Source organism: Salvia miltiorrhiza, chromosome 4 (genome assembly GCF_028751815.1).
Source record: "Salvia miltiorrhiza cultivar Shanhuang (shh) chromosome 4, IMPLAD_Smil_shh, whole genome shotgun sequence".
Lineage (NCBI taxonomy): Eukaryota > Viridiplantae > Streptophyta > Magnoliopsida > Lamiales > Lamiaceae > Salvia > Salvia miltiorrhiza.
This window is the reverse complement of record NC_080390.1, coordinates 30,712,975-30,728,274: the sequence shown is the minus strand read 5'-3', so window position 1 is coordinate 30,728,274 and position 15,300 is coordinate 30,712,975. Positions and strand designations below refer to the sequence as shown.

The following is a 15,300-nucleotide window of genomic DNA, read 5'->3' as shown; positions in this document are numbered from 1 at the left end:
CGGCCGCATGCCCGGACCGCGCGACTTCCCGGCGCCCGTCCTCGCGCACGGCCGCGTGTCCTCCGACACACGGACTTCCCGGCGCCCGTTCTTGCTCATCCGATGCCCGATTCTTGCCCCGTTCATGCCTATGGACTCGTCACTTCGCGTATTCCACTACGCTTCATCCAAAACTCCACAAAATGGGTCCAAAACCTATAAAAAACAACACGAGCACGGATGAGTAGTCTATTCCACACAAATTTAACAATTCAAACCAAAGACTCTCAAGAACTCAATGAAAACGCCCAAAAAACTATGAATAAACGCGACAAAGGAGATGAAAAATGCAAGTAGAACATGAAGCCGGGATTGATAAACATGGTGCAAGCTGAACAGTTTAGTGGAGCGACTTCTGAAAATCCGCATGCTCACATCACTCAGTTTCTAGATATTTGCGACACTATTAAGCAGAATGGAGTGCCACCTGATGCCATCAGAATGAAGATGTTTGGATTCTCTCTCAGAGACAGAGCGAAGGAGTGGTTCAAGAGTCTGGACAGAGGTGCTATTACTGGATGGGAGGATTTGTGTAGAGCTTTCCTGGAAAAATACTTTCCTGCTTCTAAAGCTCAGAAAATCATTGCAGAGATTTCTCACTTTTCCCAGCTAGGAGATGAGACCATTCATGATGCCTGGGAAAGATTTCGCGAGTTGCTCAGGAACTGCCCACAACATGGTTTCACGGAGGATCAGCAAATCATTCACTTTTATAATGGTTTGACTGGTCTAACAAAAAGTATGGTGGATGCTACTGCAGGTGGATGTCTTCTCCATAGAAATACGAAGGAAGCTTATCGTGTGATAGAAGAGATGGCCTCCAACAGTTACCAATGGCCGAATGACAGAAATTCCACGAGAAGAATTGCAGCTGTGAATGAGGAAAGAGATGATTTTAAGGAGAAATATGAAGCTCTTCAAAAGCAGTATGAGTTGGAGAGAAAGGCACTGCTAGCTAAAATTCCTCAGCAGGCGAGTTTACCTGATGTGTCGCAGCTGGAAGATGCTAATTATGTCCAACGGCAGTACCAATTCAATAGACCAAACTATCAAGGACATCAGGGCGGCAATCCACCGTATCATCCAAATAATAGGAATCATCCAAATTTTTCCTATTCAAATCCCAACAATGCTTTGCAGCCTCCACCTGGATTTTCCGTTTCTAGTGGGGGAGTCATCAATGAGCCAAAGAAAGATTCAATGGAGGAAATGATGAAGCAAGTATTGGTGAAGGTCACCGGGATGGAGACAAACTCGGCAAACTTGGGAACCAAAATGTTCAACATGGAGCAAAATGTGTCAGCACTTTCTAAGCAGGTGCAGATGTTAGAAAATCAAGTTGGTCAGATGGCTAACCAAGCAGCTACACAGCACAAGCCGGGCCACTTTCCTAGCAATACTGAAATTAATCCTAAAAATCAGTGTAATGCAATTCATCTAAGGAGTGGAACTCAATATGAAAATCATACAGAGCAGAGGAATCGCCATTCCTCTGCAGAACCGTAGAATGACAAGGGAAAAGGCAAGGTAGTGGAAGACGACAATGATGACTTGGAGGAGCTTGCAGTGAAACAGACGCCTCCCCCTAAGAAGGATTCGAGCTCTTCAGCTGTTAAGGAGCCTATCCCTACTCCTACGTTTCCTAGGCCAGAGTACAAGCCTGTAGCACCCTTCCCGAATAGCCTGGCAAAGCCGAAGATGGATCAGAAGTTGGCCAAGTTCATGGAGATGTTTTCAAAGCTTCACATCAACATTCCTCTACTTGATGCTTTGAGAGATATGCCAGGCTATGCCAAATTCCTCAAGGATGCAGTTTCCAACAAGAGAAAATTGGGGAAATATGAGACGATTAATCTTTCCGAGGAATGCAGTGTAGTGCTACAAAGGAAGCTACCATTGAAGCAAAAGGATCCAGGGAGCTTCACTATCGCTTGTGTGATTGGAGGGCAGAACTTCTCCCGTGTTCTTTGTGACTTAGGGGCGAGCATCAATCTGATGCCTCTCTCTATTTTCAACCGGTTGGAGATTGGAGATATCAAGCCTACCTCTATTGCATTGCAGATGGCAGATCGTTCCATAACATATCCCAAGGGCGTTGTGGAGGATGTTCTAGTGCAGGTGGAGCAGTTTATCTTTCCTGTCGATTTCGTAGTCTTGGACATGCCGGAGGACAAGAATACTCCATTGATCTTAGGACGTCCGTTTCTAGCTACGGGACGTTCGTTGATAGATGTGCAAGATGGAGATCTGAGTTTCCGCGTCAATGATGAAAAGATGACGTTATCCATCTATGATGCAATGAAGAAGCCAGCTGAACCACAAATCGAGGATTGCAACTTAATCGAGTCTGTAGTGGATTCCACTGCAACCGTGAAGGATCCTTTGGAGAAGTGCATCACACAGTCCTTATACCCTTATTCCAATCTAGACGAGGCGTGTGATGAGATTTTATATTATATTGCAGAGCTGGAGGCCGTAGAGAAACATCCCATCGATCCTGTGCCTTACATGGATATTCGCAAACCTGTTGATGGGGGAAGGAAATCGGTGGAAAAAGAATTCCCCACGCCAGCGGATTCAAACACGCTAGAGGATTCAACCAGGCCAGAGGAGTCTGCTATGCCAGCGGAGTCAAACAAGCCAGAGGATTTAACCAGGCCAGAGGAGTCATCCAGAGCTTCCGCCACACCCAAAATTGAGCTGAAACAACTTCCAGAGCACTTGAAGTACCAATTTTTGGGTGACAATGAAACTTTTCCTGTTATTGTTTCTGCCTATCTATCTCCGTTGGAGTTGGAGAAGTTGATGCGAGTTTTGAGAAAATACAAGTCTGCTATAGGATGGTCTATTTCCGACATCAAAGGAATTAGTCCTTCTATTTGCATGCATCGTATCTTAATGGAGCAGGAATACAAGCCTAAGGTGCAGCCGCAACGACGTTTGAATCCGACAATGCAAGAAGTTGTGAGAAAGGAGGTGCTCAAGTGGTTGGATGCAGGAATCATTTATGCCATCTCTGATAGTGAGTGGGTGAGCCCGACGCAAGTTTTCTCTAAGAAGGGAGGCATGACTGTGGTTAAGGATGAGAAAGATGAGCTCATAGCTACGAGGCTGGTCACAGGATGGCGCGTGTGCATTGATTACCGAGCGTTGAATGCAGCCACACGTAAGGATCACTTTCCTTTGCCGTTTATTGATCAGATGCTTGACCGATTGGCAGGATATGAGTACTACTGTTTCTTGGATGGGTTCTCGGGTTACAATCAGATTATGATAGCCCTGGAGGATCAGCATAAGACCGCGTTTACTTATCCATGTGGCATCTTTGCTTTTAGGAGAATTTCTTTTGGTCTTTGCAATGCTCCTGCCACGTTCCAGCGCTGCATGATGGCGATTTTCCATGGGTTGATTGAAAATATCATGGAGGTATTCATGGACGATTTCTCTGTCTTTGGATCTTCCTTTGATAATTGTCTGGACAATCTTGCTCAAGTATTGTAGTGATGTGAGGAGACGGCACTCGTACTCAATTGGGAAAAATGCCACTTCATGGTCCGTGAGGGCATTGTTTTGGGGCATAGAGTCTCTGCCCAAGGATTGGAGGTGGATCGTGCTAAGATCGTGGCCATTGAAAAGTTGCCACCTCCTACTTCTGTGAAATCAGTGCGGAGCTTTCTTGGGCATGCAGGATTTTACATGCGCTTCATTAAAGACTTCTCCAAACTGTCCAAGCCACTTTGTGCTTTACTAGAGAAGGATGTGAAGTTTGTCTTCACCGACGAATGCCGCGTATCCTTTGAGAAGTTGAAAGCCGCGCTGATCTCTACGCCAGTGTTGATCACACCGGACTGGAGTGCTCCGTTTGAATTGATGTGCGATGCTAGCGATTGGGCCGTAGGAGCTGTGTTGGGGCAAAAGAGGGATAAGTTATTCAAGGTAATTTACTACACTAGTAAAACTTTGGATTCTGCTCAGAGAAATTACACAACCACGGAGAAGGAGCTGCTAGCTGTGGTGTATGCCTTTGATAAGTTCCGTTCTTATTTGATTGGAACTCATTCCATTGTGTACACTGATCATGCCGCCATCCGCTACTTGTTCACGAAGAAGGACTCCAAACCTCGATTGATTCGTTGGATTTTATTGCTGCAAGAGTTTGATATGGAGATCCGAGATCGAAAGGGACGTGAGAATGTGGTAGCCGACCACTTGTCTCGCTTGGAGAATCCGATCGAAGGGGATGATCCAAAGATGGCCATCAATGAATCCTTCCCCGATGAGCAAATATGGGCTCTGTTATTTAAGGATCCTTGGTATGCTAAGTATAGCAATTACTTGGTTATTGGAGCTCTTCCCGAGGGGTTGTCGCATTATCAAAAGAAGAAGTTCCTACATGATGTCAAGTTTTATTATTGGGAGGATCCTTACCTATACCGAAGATGCGCCGATGGCTTTATTCGGCGATGTGTTAGAGATCATGAATGGCCCAAGATCATTGAAGAATGCCATAGCTCACCTAGTGGAGGCCACTTTGCTGCCAACCGCACTGCCATAAAGATAAATCATAGCGGTTTCTATTGGCCTTCAATTTTCGCAGATTGCCATGCTTTTGTGAAATCTTGCGATCGATGCCAGCGCATGGGCAACATTACCAAGCGGGATGAGATGCCGCAGAATATCATTGTTGAGGTGGAGCTGTTTGATGTTTGGGGAATTGACTTCATGGGTCCTTTCCCTACGTCTTGTGGTTTTTCCTATATTTTGCTTGCTGTGGAGTATGTGTCTCGATGGGTGGAGGCGATCCCAACTACCACCAATGATTCAAAGGTAGTCATTAAATTCTTGCAAAAGAATATTTTGACTCGGTTCGGAGCACCAAGAGCGTTGCTTAGTGATGGGGGGTCGCACTTCAACAATAAATTACTAGCGAGCATGTTGGCAAAGTATGGAGTAAAGCACAAGGTGACAACTCCATATCATCCTCAAGCTAATGGGCAGGCAGAGTTAGCGAATCGAGAGATCAAGCAGATTTTAGAGAAGAGTGTCGCCAATAAGAAGGATTGGGCGAAGCACCTAGATGATGCTCTTTGGGCGTATCGCACTGCTTACAAAACTCCAATTGGTATGTCTCCCTATCAACTTGTCTTCGGCAAGTCATGTCATTTACCTGTTGAGATTGAGCATAAGGCATATTGGGCGACGAGGGGAATCAACTTGGAGTTCAAGGAGGCTGGTCATACAAGGCAAGATCTATTGACGGAGTTAGATGAATGGAGGAATGAGGCCTATGAGAGTTCCCGCATCTACAAAGAGAGGGCCAAGAAATTCCATGATTTAAGCATCCGCACCAAGGAAATCAAGCCAGGAGATGAGGTACTCCTATACAACTTGAAATTACGCTTGTTTCCTGGCAAGCTGCAATCAAGATGGACAGGGCCATATGTGGTGCATAAGAGCAATTGGAATGGGACGTATGAGTTGTTTGCCGCTGATGGCACTATTTTCACTGTCAATGGTCATCGTCTCAAACCATACTTCAAGTCAAACATGGATCGTGGCCTTGAAGTTGTCAAATTCAATGACCCATGAGTTGAGGTATTGTCGAGCTCTAGACGTTAAATTAAGCACTTGTTGGGAGGTAACCCAATTGTTTTTCTTTGTTTTGTTTTTCCTTTCTTTTCGTTTTGTTTTGTTTCGTTTTGTTTCTCTTTGTTTTGTTGTTTTATTTGGGGCGGGTATTTCTTTGCCAGATTCCTGGAGGTCTTCATGTTCCAGCGCGACCACTGTCCACGCTGCACATGTCCAGCGCAGCCATTCTCCCCTCTGAAAAAGACCGCAAACTCACCTTTTCACCACCTCTCACGACGCTTCAGTTTTTCAATGCCGATAATCAGGGACGTTTCCTCAATTCTCCTTGTTTCTTTTGTGCCCTGAGGACATGGCATGTTTTAAGTGTGGGGGGGTGTTTTGGAGCTTATATTTTTCAAAAATTAGGCAAAAATTGATTTTTCTATGCTTAGTTTTTGGTCTCGAATCTGGCTAATTTTTATGAATTTGTGGAAGAGAAGATGGTTTTCGATGTGAATTTCGGGTTTGTGAATGAATGGAGGATATTCTTGTTTTACTTTTGATATATGTTTCTTGTTTGTGCAAAGAATTATGAGTTTTGTTGCAACACTTTTGTAAGTTAGTAAAATGTGATTTGTCCGGTAGATGCTAGAAGGAGTGTTGTCATTGTGATTGCCTACGATCGTATCTTATCTGTGAAAAATGTTGGACGAATTGCCAACTTCAAAATTGCCTGCTCTGAAACGTCTGGCCTGTTCTGAAATGTGAATGATTGGATGGAAATTTACATTGTTGAAATCAATTTCTTCCTAGGATTCATATAGATTTTGCTTGAGGACAAGCAAAAGGCTAAGTGTGGGGGAGTTGATTTATGTTTAATTTACTCTATTTTTAAGGGTTTATTTGTGCATATTTTAAGATAATCTTCTGGAAATTGGTGCGTTTATCGTGTATTTTATGCTTTGCAGGAGATTTAGGCTTTCGAGATGAAAGAATGCAATTTTGGATGATTTTGGCGTTTTCTAGGTGTTTTGGTCTCCAGAGCAGAGAAATCATCATTCCTCTGGAAGACCAGAGAAATCAAAGCCCAGATCAGCGAAGTCGAAAGCCAGAGCAGAGAAACCAATCGCCAGAGAAAGCAACATATCAGAGCAGAGGAATCACCTATTCCTCTGCTGAGAAGTACCAGCATCAGAGAAGTAAAGTCCAGCACTCAATAGTCAGAGAATGCCAGAGGACTCATAAGGCGCCAGAGGAGTCGCCATTCCAGAGGATTCAATCAGAGGAGTCGAAGTCAGAGGAGTCGATGCCAGAGCGGAGAAATGCCAGAGCGGAGGTCCATTTCACTGGCGACCCATTCCGCTGGCGATACCATTCCTCCTCTGGCGATAACAGGGAAATCATCCATTCCTCTGGCGAGAGCTGCGAAGTTGGCAAGAGTGGGAGTATTTTCCAGAAGCGCGCATCCTGCTGGAGAGCTGCCTTATTTCACACGATTCTATTACCTTTAGAATTCTACTTTGCATGGCAACTTCCATGGTGATCCGAAGGAATTCTGAAGCTTATAAATAGGTCTTTTGACCTATTGAGAACACCAACCCACATCCGAGAACCCTAGCATTCATACTTTAGTTTTTAGCTTTAGAATTTTATTGCTTTCTAGTTTTAAGGCTTGGATCAAGATTGAAGATTGAAGATTCAAGCGATACAATCGTTTTTCATTCGGTTTTTATATAATTCAATTTTTACAATTGCATTCTATTTAAGTATGTTTATATTTTATTTAAGCATGTCTGGCTAGTTTCCTTTAGCTGATTCTAGGGTTTGTAAATAGTTGATTGAATTTATGTGATTTATTTGTTAATACCTCTATGCCTTCCAGTTTATGATTCATAATTCCTGGTACTTGTTTTCTTGTGAATTATTTGGCCAATAGTTTGCATGTTTAGCTATTCGGTTTGAGACCTAGCGGAGATAACTGTTTAGCGGATTCAGGAATGTATGATATGATTTTAACCTTGAGACCTAGCGGAGATAGGTGGATCATAGGTAGCAATTCTTAGGAGCTATTGGGAGTTAGTAGATTTTCTTGAGACCTAACGGAGATAGAGAATTTACTAATCTACGATCATTGCTGCTCTAGCGAGAGTAATTGGTTAATTAAGCGATCTCTCATCATAACTGGATTAAATTGGTACATAGGATTAATAGATTACTTGCATAGATTTAGTTAATGAATTTACTACCCTAGGATCAGTTGTCTTTTATATTTGATATTTTCCTACGTGATTTTAATTACTGTTATTTGCGTTTTAGTTTAGATCAACCAATCTCTACGTTTTGTTGCCTGTCTATTACTTAAGTCTGTTTAGGAGATAGATAAAGTCGTTTCGTTGTGTCAATCCCTGTGGATACGATATCTGGTTACTATTTCTGTGCTACAATTTCACCGTGTTAGTTGCGGTATTTTGTGCTAATAATTTAGCGATCAATTGTATCTGCCTATCTATCTACGTTGGAGTTGGAGAAGTTGATGCGAGTTTTAAGGAAATACAAGTCTGCTATAGGATGGTCTATTTCCGACATCAAAGGAATTAGTCCTTCTATTTGCATGCATCGTATTTTATTGGAGCAGGAATACAAGCCTAAGGTGCAGCCGCAGAGACGTTTGAATCCGGCTATGCAAGAAGTGGTTGGATGCCGGGATTATTTATGCCATCTCTGATAGTGAGTGGGTGAGCCCGACGCAAGTTGTCTCTAAAAAGGGAGGCATGACTGTGATTAAGGATGAGAGAGATGAGCTCATAGCAACGAGGTTGGTCACAGGATGGCGCGTGTGCATTGATTACCGAGCTTTGAATGCAGCCACACGTAAGGATCACTTTCCTTTGCCGTTCATTGATCAGATGCTTGACCGATTGGCAGGATATGAGTATTACTGCTTCTTGGATGGGTACTCAGGCTACAATCAAATAATGATAGCCCCGAAGGATCAGCATAAGACCGCGTTTACTTGTCCCTATGGCATCTTTGCTTTTAGAAGGATTTCTTTTGGTCTTTGCAATGCTCCTGCCACTTTCCAGCGCTGCATGATGGCGATTTTCCATGGGCTGATTGAAAATATCATGGAGGTATTTATGGACGATTTCTCTGTCTTTGGATCCTCCTTTGATAATTGCTAGGACAATCTTGCTCAAGTGTTGCACCGTTGTGAGGAGACGGCACTCGTGCTCAATTGGGAGAAGTGCCACTTCATGGTTCGTGAGGGCATTGTTTTGGGGCATAGGGTCTCTGCCCAAGGATTGGAGGTCGATCGTGCTAAGATCGTGGCCATTGAAAAGTTGCCGCCTCCTACTTCTGTGAAATTGATTTATGCTTAATTTACTCTATTTTTAAGGGATTGTTTGTGCATGTTTTAAGATAATCTTCTGGAAATTGGTACGTTTATGGTGTATTTTATGCTTTGCAGGAGATTTAGGCTTTCGAGATGGAAGAATGCAGTTTTGAATGAATTTGAAAGAATTTGGCGTTCTCCAGGTGTTCTGGTTTCTAGAGCAGAGGAACCGACATTTCCAGAGCAGAGAAATCACCATTCCTCTGGAGTCAGAGAAATCAAAGTTCAGTGCAGTGAAATCCACGAACGCCAGAGGAATCGAAGCGAGCGCGGAAACGCCAGAGGACTCATAAGGCGCCAAAGGAGTCGAGGTCAGAGGAGTCGATGCCAGAGGACTCGCTTCCCCGCTGCCAGAGCGGAGGAATGCCAGAGAGGAGTCGATGCCAGAGGACTCGCTTCTCCGCTGCCAGAGCGGAGAAATGCCAGAGCGGAGGTCCATTTCTCTGGCGCAACCTATTCCGCTGGCGAGGTCAGAGAAATCACCCATTCCGCTGGCGATACCATTCCTCTGGTGATAACAGGGAAATCATCCATTCCTCTGGCGAGAGCTGCGAAGTTGGCAAGAGTAGCAGTATTTTCCGGAGCGCACATCCAGCCGGAGAGTTGCCTTATTTCACACGATTCTATTGCCTTTAGAATTCCACTTTGCATGGCAACTTCCATGGTGATCCGAAGGAAATCTGAAGCTTATAAATAGGTCATCTTTTGACCTATTGAGGACACCAACACACATCCGAGAACCCTAGCATTCATACTTTAGTTTTTAGCTTTAGAATTTTATTGGTTTTCAGTTTTAAGGCTTGGATCAAGATTGAAGATTCAAGTCGCTACTTCAGTTTTTATTCGGTTTTTATATAATTCGTTTTTACAATTGCTTTCTTTTTAATTATGTTTATGTTTTATATGTCTGGCTAGTTTCCTTTAGCTGATTCTAGGGTTTGTAAATAGTTGATTGAATTTATGTGATTTATTTGTTAATACCTTTGTGCCTTCCAGTTTATGATTCATAATTCCTGGTGCTTAATTTCTTGTGAATTATTTGGCCAATAGTTTGCATGTTTAGCTATTCGGTTTGAGACCTAGCGGAGATAACTGTTTAGCGGATTCAGGAATGTATGATATGATTTTAACCTTGAGACCTAGCGGAGATAGGTGGATCATAGGGAGCAATTCTTAGGAACTTTTGGGAGTTAGTAGATTTTCTTGAGACCTAACGGAGATAGATAATTTACTAATCTACGATCATTGCTGCTCTAGCGAGAGTAATTGGTTAATTAAGCGATCTCTCATCATAACTGGATTAAATTGGTACATAGGATTAATAGATTAATTGCGTAGATTTAATTGATGAATTTACTACCCTAGGATCAGTTGTCTTTTATTTTTGATATTTTCCTACGTGATTTTAATTACTGTTATTTGCGTTTTAGTTTAGATCAACCAATCTCTACGTTCTGTTGCCTGTCTACTATTTAAGTCTGTTTAGGAGATAGATAAAGTCGTTTCGTTGTGTCAATCCCTGTGGATACGATATCTGGTTACTATTTCTGTGCTACAATTACACCGTGTTAGTTGCGGTATTTTGTGCTAATAATTTAGTGATCAACTTTTTGGCGCCGTTGCCGGGGATTTGATAAGAAATTGCTTTAATATTTTCGATAGGACTTTATAGTACTTCAGGTTTTTATTTGTTTTTATTTTTGTTCTAATTTTTTTTAAAAGTGTGTTTCTGTAGGTTGCGTATGAGCACAAGATCTCACGATAATCCTCTTTTTGAGTTTGATCCTGAAATTAACAAGACTTTACGCAATCTTAATAAGCAGTACAAAAGAGACAACCACGAAAAAAAGAAGCAAGCAATGGCAGAGCAACATAATAACATGGACCTTGAAACTCTTGTGCGAGCCGTGACTCACCTTCAGAGGCAGCTAGACGAAGAGAGAGAGCGCAACCGGGCTCCTCCACCAGAGCCACCACTGAATCACATGTATCAGCCTCGAGTTGATCAATTCCAAGGAGGCAGCTGGGGACCAACTGTGCAGGCTAACACGTTTGAGCTAAAGCCGGGATTGATAAACATGGTGCAAGCTGAACAGTTTAGTGGAGTGGTTTCTGAAAATCCGCATGCTCACATTACCCAGTTTCTAGATATCTGTGACACTATTAAGCGGAATGGAGTGCCACCTGATGCCATCAGAATGAAGATGTTTGGATTCTCTCTCAGGGACAGAGCGAAGGAGTGGTTCAAGAGTCTGGACAGAGGTGCTATTACTGGATGGGAGGATTTGTGTAGAGCTTTCCTGGCAAAATACTTTCCTGCTTCTAAAGCTCAGAAAATCATTGCAGAGATTTCTCACTTTTCCCAGCTAGGAGATGAGACCATTCATGATGCCTGGGAAAGATTTCGCGAGCTGCTCAGGAACTGCCCACAACATGGTTTCACGGAGGATCAGCAAATCATTCACTTTTATAATGGTTTGACTGGTCTAACAAAAAGTATGGTGGATGCTACTGCAGGTGGATGTCTTCTCCATAGAAATACGAAGGAAGCTTATCGTGTGATAGAAGAGATGGCCTCCAACAGTTACCAATGGCCGAATGACAGAAATTCCACGAGAAGAATTGCAGCTGTGAATGAGGAGAGAGATGATTTTAAGGAGAAATATGAAGCTCTTCAAAAGCAGTATGAGTTGGAGAGAAAGGCACTGCTAGCTAAAATTTATCAGCAGGCGAGTTTACCTGATGTGTCGCAGCTGGATGATGCTAATTATGTCCAACGGCAGTACCAATTCAATAGACCAAACTATCAAGGACATCAGGGCGGCAATCCACCGTATCATCCAAATAATAGGAATCATCCAAATTTTTCCTATTCAAATCCCAACAATGCTTTGCAGCCTCCACCTGGATTTTCTGTTTCTAGTGGGGGAGTCATCAATGATCCAAAGAAAGATTCAATGGAGGAAATGATGAAGCAAGTATTGGTAAAGGTCACCGGGATGGAGACAAACTCGGCAAACTTGGGAACCAAAATGTTCAACATGGAGCAAAATGTGTCAGCACTTTCTAAGCAGGTGCAGATGTTAGAAAATCAAGTAGGTCAGATGGCTAACCAAGCAGCTACACAGCACAAGCCGGGCCACTTTCCTAGCAATACTGAAATTAATCCTAAAAATCAGTGTAATGCAATTCATCTAAGGAGTGGAACTCAATATGAAAATCATACAGAGCAGAGGAATCACCATTCCTCTGCAGAACCGCAGAATGACAAGGGAAAAGGCAAGGTAGTGGAAGACGACAATGATGACTTGGAGGAGCTTGCAGTGAAACAGACGCCTCCCCCTAAGAAGAATTCGAGCTCTTCAGCTGTTAAGGAGCCTATCCCTACTCCTACGTTTCCTAGGCCAGAGTACAAGCCTGTAGCACCCTTCCCGAATAGCCTGGCAAAGCCGAAGATGGATCAGAAGTTGGCCAAGTTCATGGAGATGTTTTCAAAGCTTCACATCAACATTCCTCTACTTGATGCTTTGAGAGATATGCCAGGCTATGCCAAGTTCCTCAAGGATGCAGTTTCCAACAAGAGAAAATTGGGGAAATATGAGACGATTAATCTTTCCGAGGAATGCAGTGCAGTGCTACAAAGGAAGCTACCATTGAAGCAAAAGGATTCAGGGAGCTTCACTATCGCTTGTGTGATTGGAGGGCAGAACTTCTCCCGTGTTCTTTGTGACTTAGGGGCGAGCATCAATCTGATGCCTCTCTCTATTTTCAACTGGTTGGAGATTGGAGATATCAAGCCTACCTCTATTGCATTGCAGATGGCAGATCGTTCCATAACATATCCCAAGGGCGTTGTGGAGGATGTTCTAGTGCAGGTGGAGCAGTTTATCTTTCCTGCCGATTTCGTAGTCTTGGACATGCCGGAGGACAAGAATACTCCATTGATCTTAGGATGTCCGTTTCTAGCTACGGGACGTGCATTGATAGATGTGCAAGATGGAGATCTGACTTTCCGCGTCAATGATGAAAAGATGACGTTATCCATCTATGATGCAATGAAGAAGCCAGCTGAACCACAAATCGAGGATTGCAACTTAATCGAGTCTGTAGTGGATTCCACTGCAACCGTGAAGGATCCTTTGGAGAAGTGCATCACACAGTCCTTATACCCTTATTCCAATCTAGACGAGGCGTGTGATGAGATTTTAGATTATATTGCAGAGCTGGAGGCCGTAGAGAAACATCCCATCGATCCTGTGCCTTACATGGATATTCGTAAACTTGTTGATGGGGGAAGGAAATCGGTGGAAAAAGAATTCCCCACGCCAGCGGATTCAAACAAGCCAGAGGATTCAACCAGGCCAGAGGAGTCAGCTACGCCAGCGGAGTCAAACAAGCCAGAGGATTCAACCAGGCCAGATGAGTCAGCTACGCCAGCGGAGTCAGCCAGGCCAGAGGATTCAACTAGGCCAGCAGAGTCATCCGGAGCTGCCGCCACATCCAAAATTGAGCTGAAACAACTTCCAGAACACTTGAAGTACCAATTTTTGGGTGACAATGAAACTTTTCCTGTTATTATTTCTGCCTATCTATCTCCGTTGGAGTTGGAGAAGTTGATGCGAGTTTTGAGAAAATACAAGTCTGCTATAGGATGGTCTATTTCCGACATCAAAGGAATTAGTCCTTCTATTTGCATGCATCGTATCTTAATGGAGCAGGAATACAAGCCTAAGGTGCAGCCGCAACGACGTTTGAATCCGGCAATGCAAGAAGTTGTGAGAAACGAGGTGCTCAAGTGGTTGGATGCAGGAATCATTTATGCCATCTCTGATAGTGAGTGGGTGTGCCCGACGCAAGTTGTCTCTAAGAAGGGAGGCATGACTGTGGTTAAGGATGAGAAAGATGATCTCATAGCTACGAGGCTGGTCACAGGATGGCGCGTGTGCATTGATTACCGAGCGTTGAATGCAGCCACACGTAAGGATCACTTTCCTTTGCCGTTTATTGATCAGATGCTTGACTGATTGGCAGGATATGAGTACTACTGTTTCTTGGATGTGTACTCGGGTTACAATCAGATTATGATAGCCCCGGAGGATCAGCATAAGACCGCGTTTACTTGTCCCTATGGCATCTTTGCTTTTAGGAGGATTTCTTTTGGTCTTTGCAATGCTCCTGCCACTTTCCAGCGCTGCATGATGGCGATTTTCCATGGGCTGATTGAAAATATCATGGAGGTATTTATGGACGATTTCTCTGTCTTTGGATCCTCCTTTGATAATTGCTTGGACAATCTTGCTCAAGTGTTGCAGCGTTGTGAGGAAACGGCACTCGTACTCAATTGGGAAAAGTGCCACTTCATGGTCCGTGAGGGCATTGTTTTGGGGCATAGGGTCTCTGCTCAAGGATTGGAGGTGGATCGTGCTAAGATCGTGGCCATTGAAAAGTTGTCGCCTCCTACTTCTGTGAAATCAGTGCGGAGCTTTCTTGGGCATGCAGGATTTTACAGGCGCTTCATCAAAGACTTCTCCAAACTGTCCAAGCCACTTTGTGCTTTACTAGAGAAGGATGTGAAGTTTGTCTTGACCGACGAATGCCGCGTCTCCTTTGAGAAGTTGAAAGCCGCGCTGATCTCTACGCCAGTGTTGATCACACCGAACTGGAGTGCTCCGTTTGAATTGATGTGCGATGCTAGCGATTGGGCCGTGGGAGCTGTGTTGGGGCAAAAGAGAGATAAGTTATTCAAGGTAATTTACTATACTAGTAAAACTTTGGATTCTGCTCAGAGGAATTACACAACCACGGAAAAGGAACTGCTAGCTGTGGTGTATGCTTTTGATAAGTTCCGTTCTTATTTGATTGGAACTCATTCAATTGTCTACACTGATCATGCCGCCATCCGCTACTTGTTCACGAAGAAGGACTCCAAACCTCGATTGATTCGTTGGATTTTATTGCTGCAAGAGTTTGATATGGAGATCCGAGATTGAAAGGGATGTGAGAATGTGGTAGCCGACCACTTGTCTCGCTTGGAGAATCCGATCGAAGGGGATGATCCAAAGATGGCCATCAATGAATCTTTCCCCGATGAGCAAATATGGGCTCTGTTATTTAAGGATCCTTGGTATGCTAAGTATAGCAATTACTTGGTTATTGGAGCTCTTCCCGAGGGATTGTCGCACTATCAAAAGAAGAAGTTCCTCCATGATGTCAAGTTCTATTATTGGGAGGATCCTTACCTATACCGGAGGTGCGCCGATGGCTTTATTCGGCGATGTGTTAGAGAGCATGAATAGCCA

General features: G+C 43.7%; 2 non-coding genes and 1 pseudogene across 2 annotated transcripts; 1 reads left to right on the top strand and 2 right to left on the bottom strand.

Moving 5' to 3' along the window:
* Window positions 1-9,160, top strand: part of LOC131023277 (uncharacterized) — a 132,829-nt pseudogene extending 123,669 nt beyond the window's left edge.
* Window positions 616-722, bottom strand: LOC131024018 (small nucleolar RNA R71). The gene has a single exon (XR_009101614.1). It is a non-coding gene; the product is annotated as a small nucleolar RNA R71 (small nucleolar RNA).
* A 2,174-nt stretch (window positions 9,161-11,334) lies between the features above and the next one.
* Window positions 11,335-11,441, bottom strand: LOC131024026 (small nucleolar RNA R71). The gene has a single exon (XR_009101622.1). It is a non-coding gene; the product is annotated as a small nucleolar RNA R71 (small nucleolar RNA).
* Between the last annotated feature and the right edge of the window lie 3,859 nt (window positions 11,442-15,300).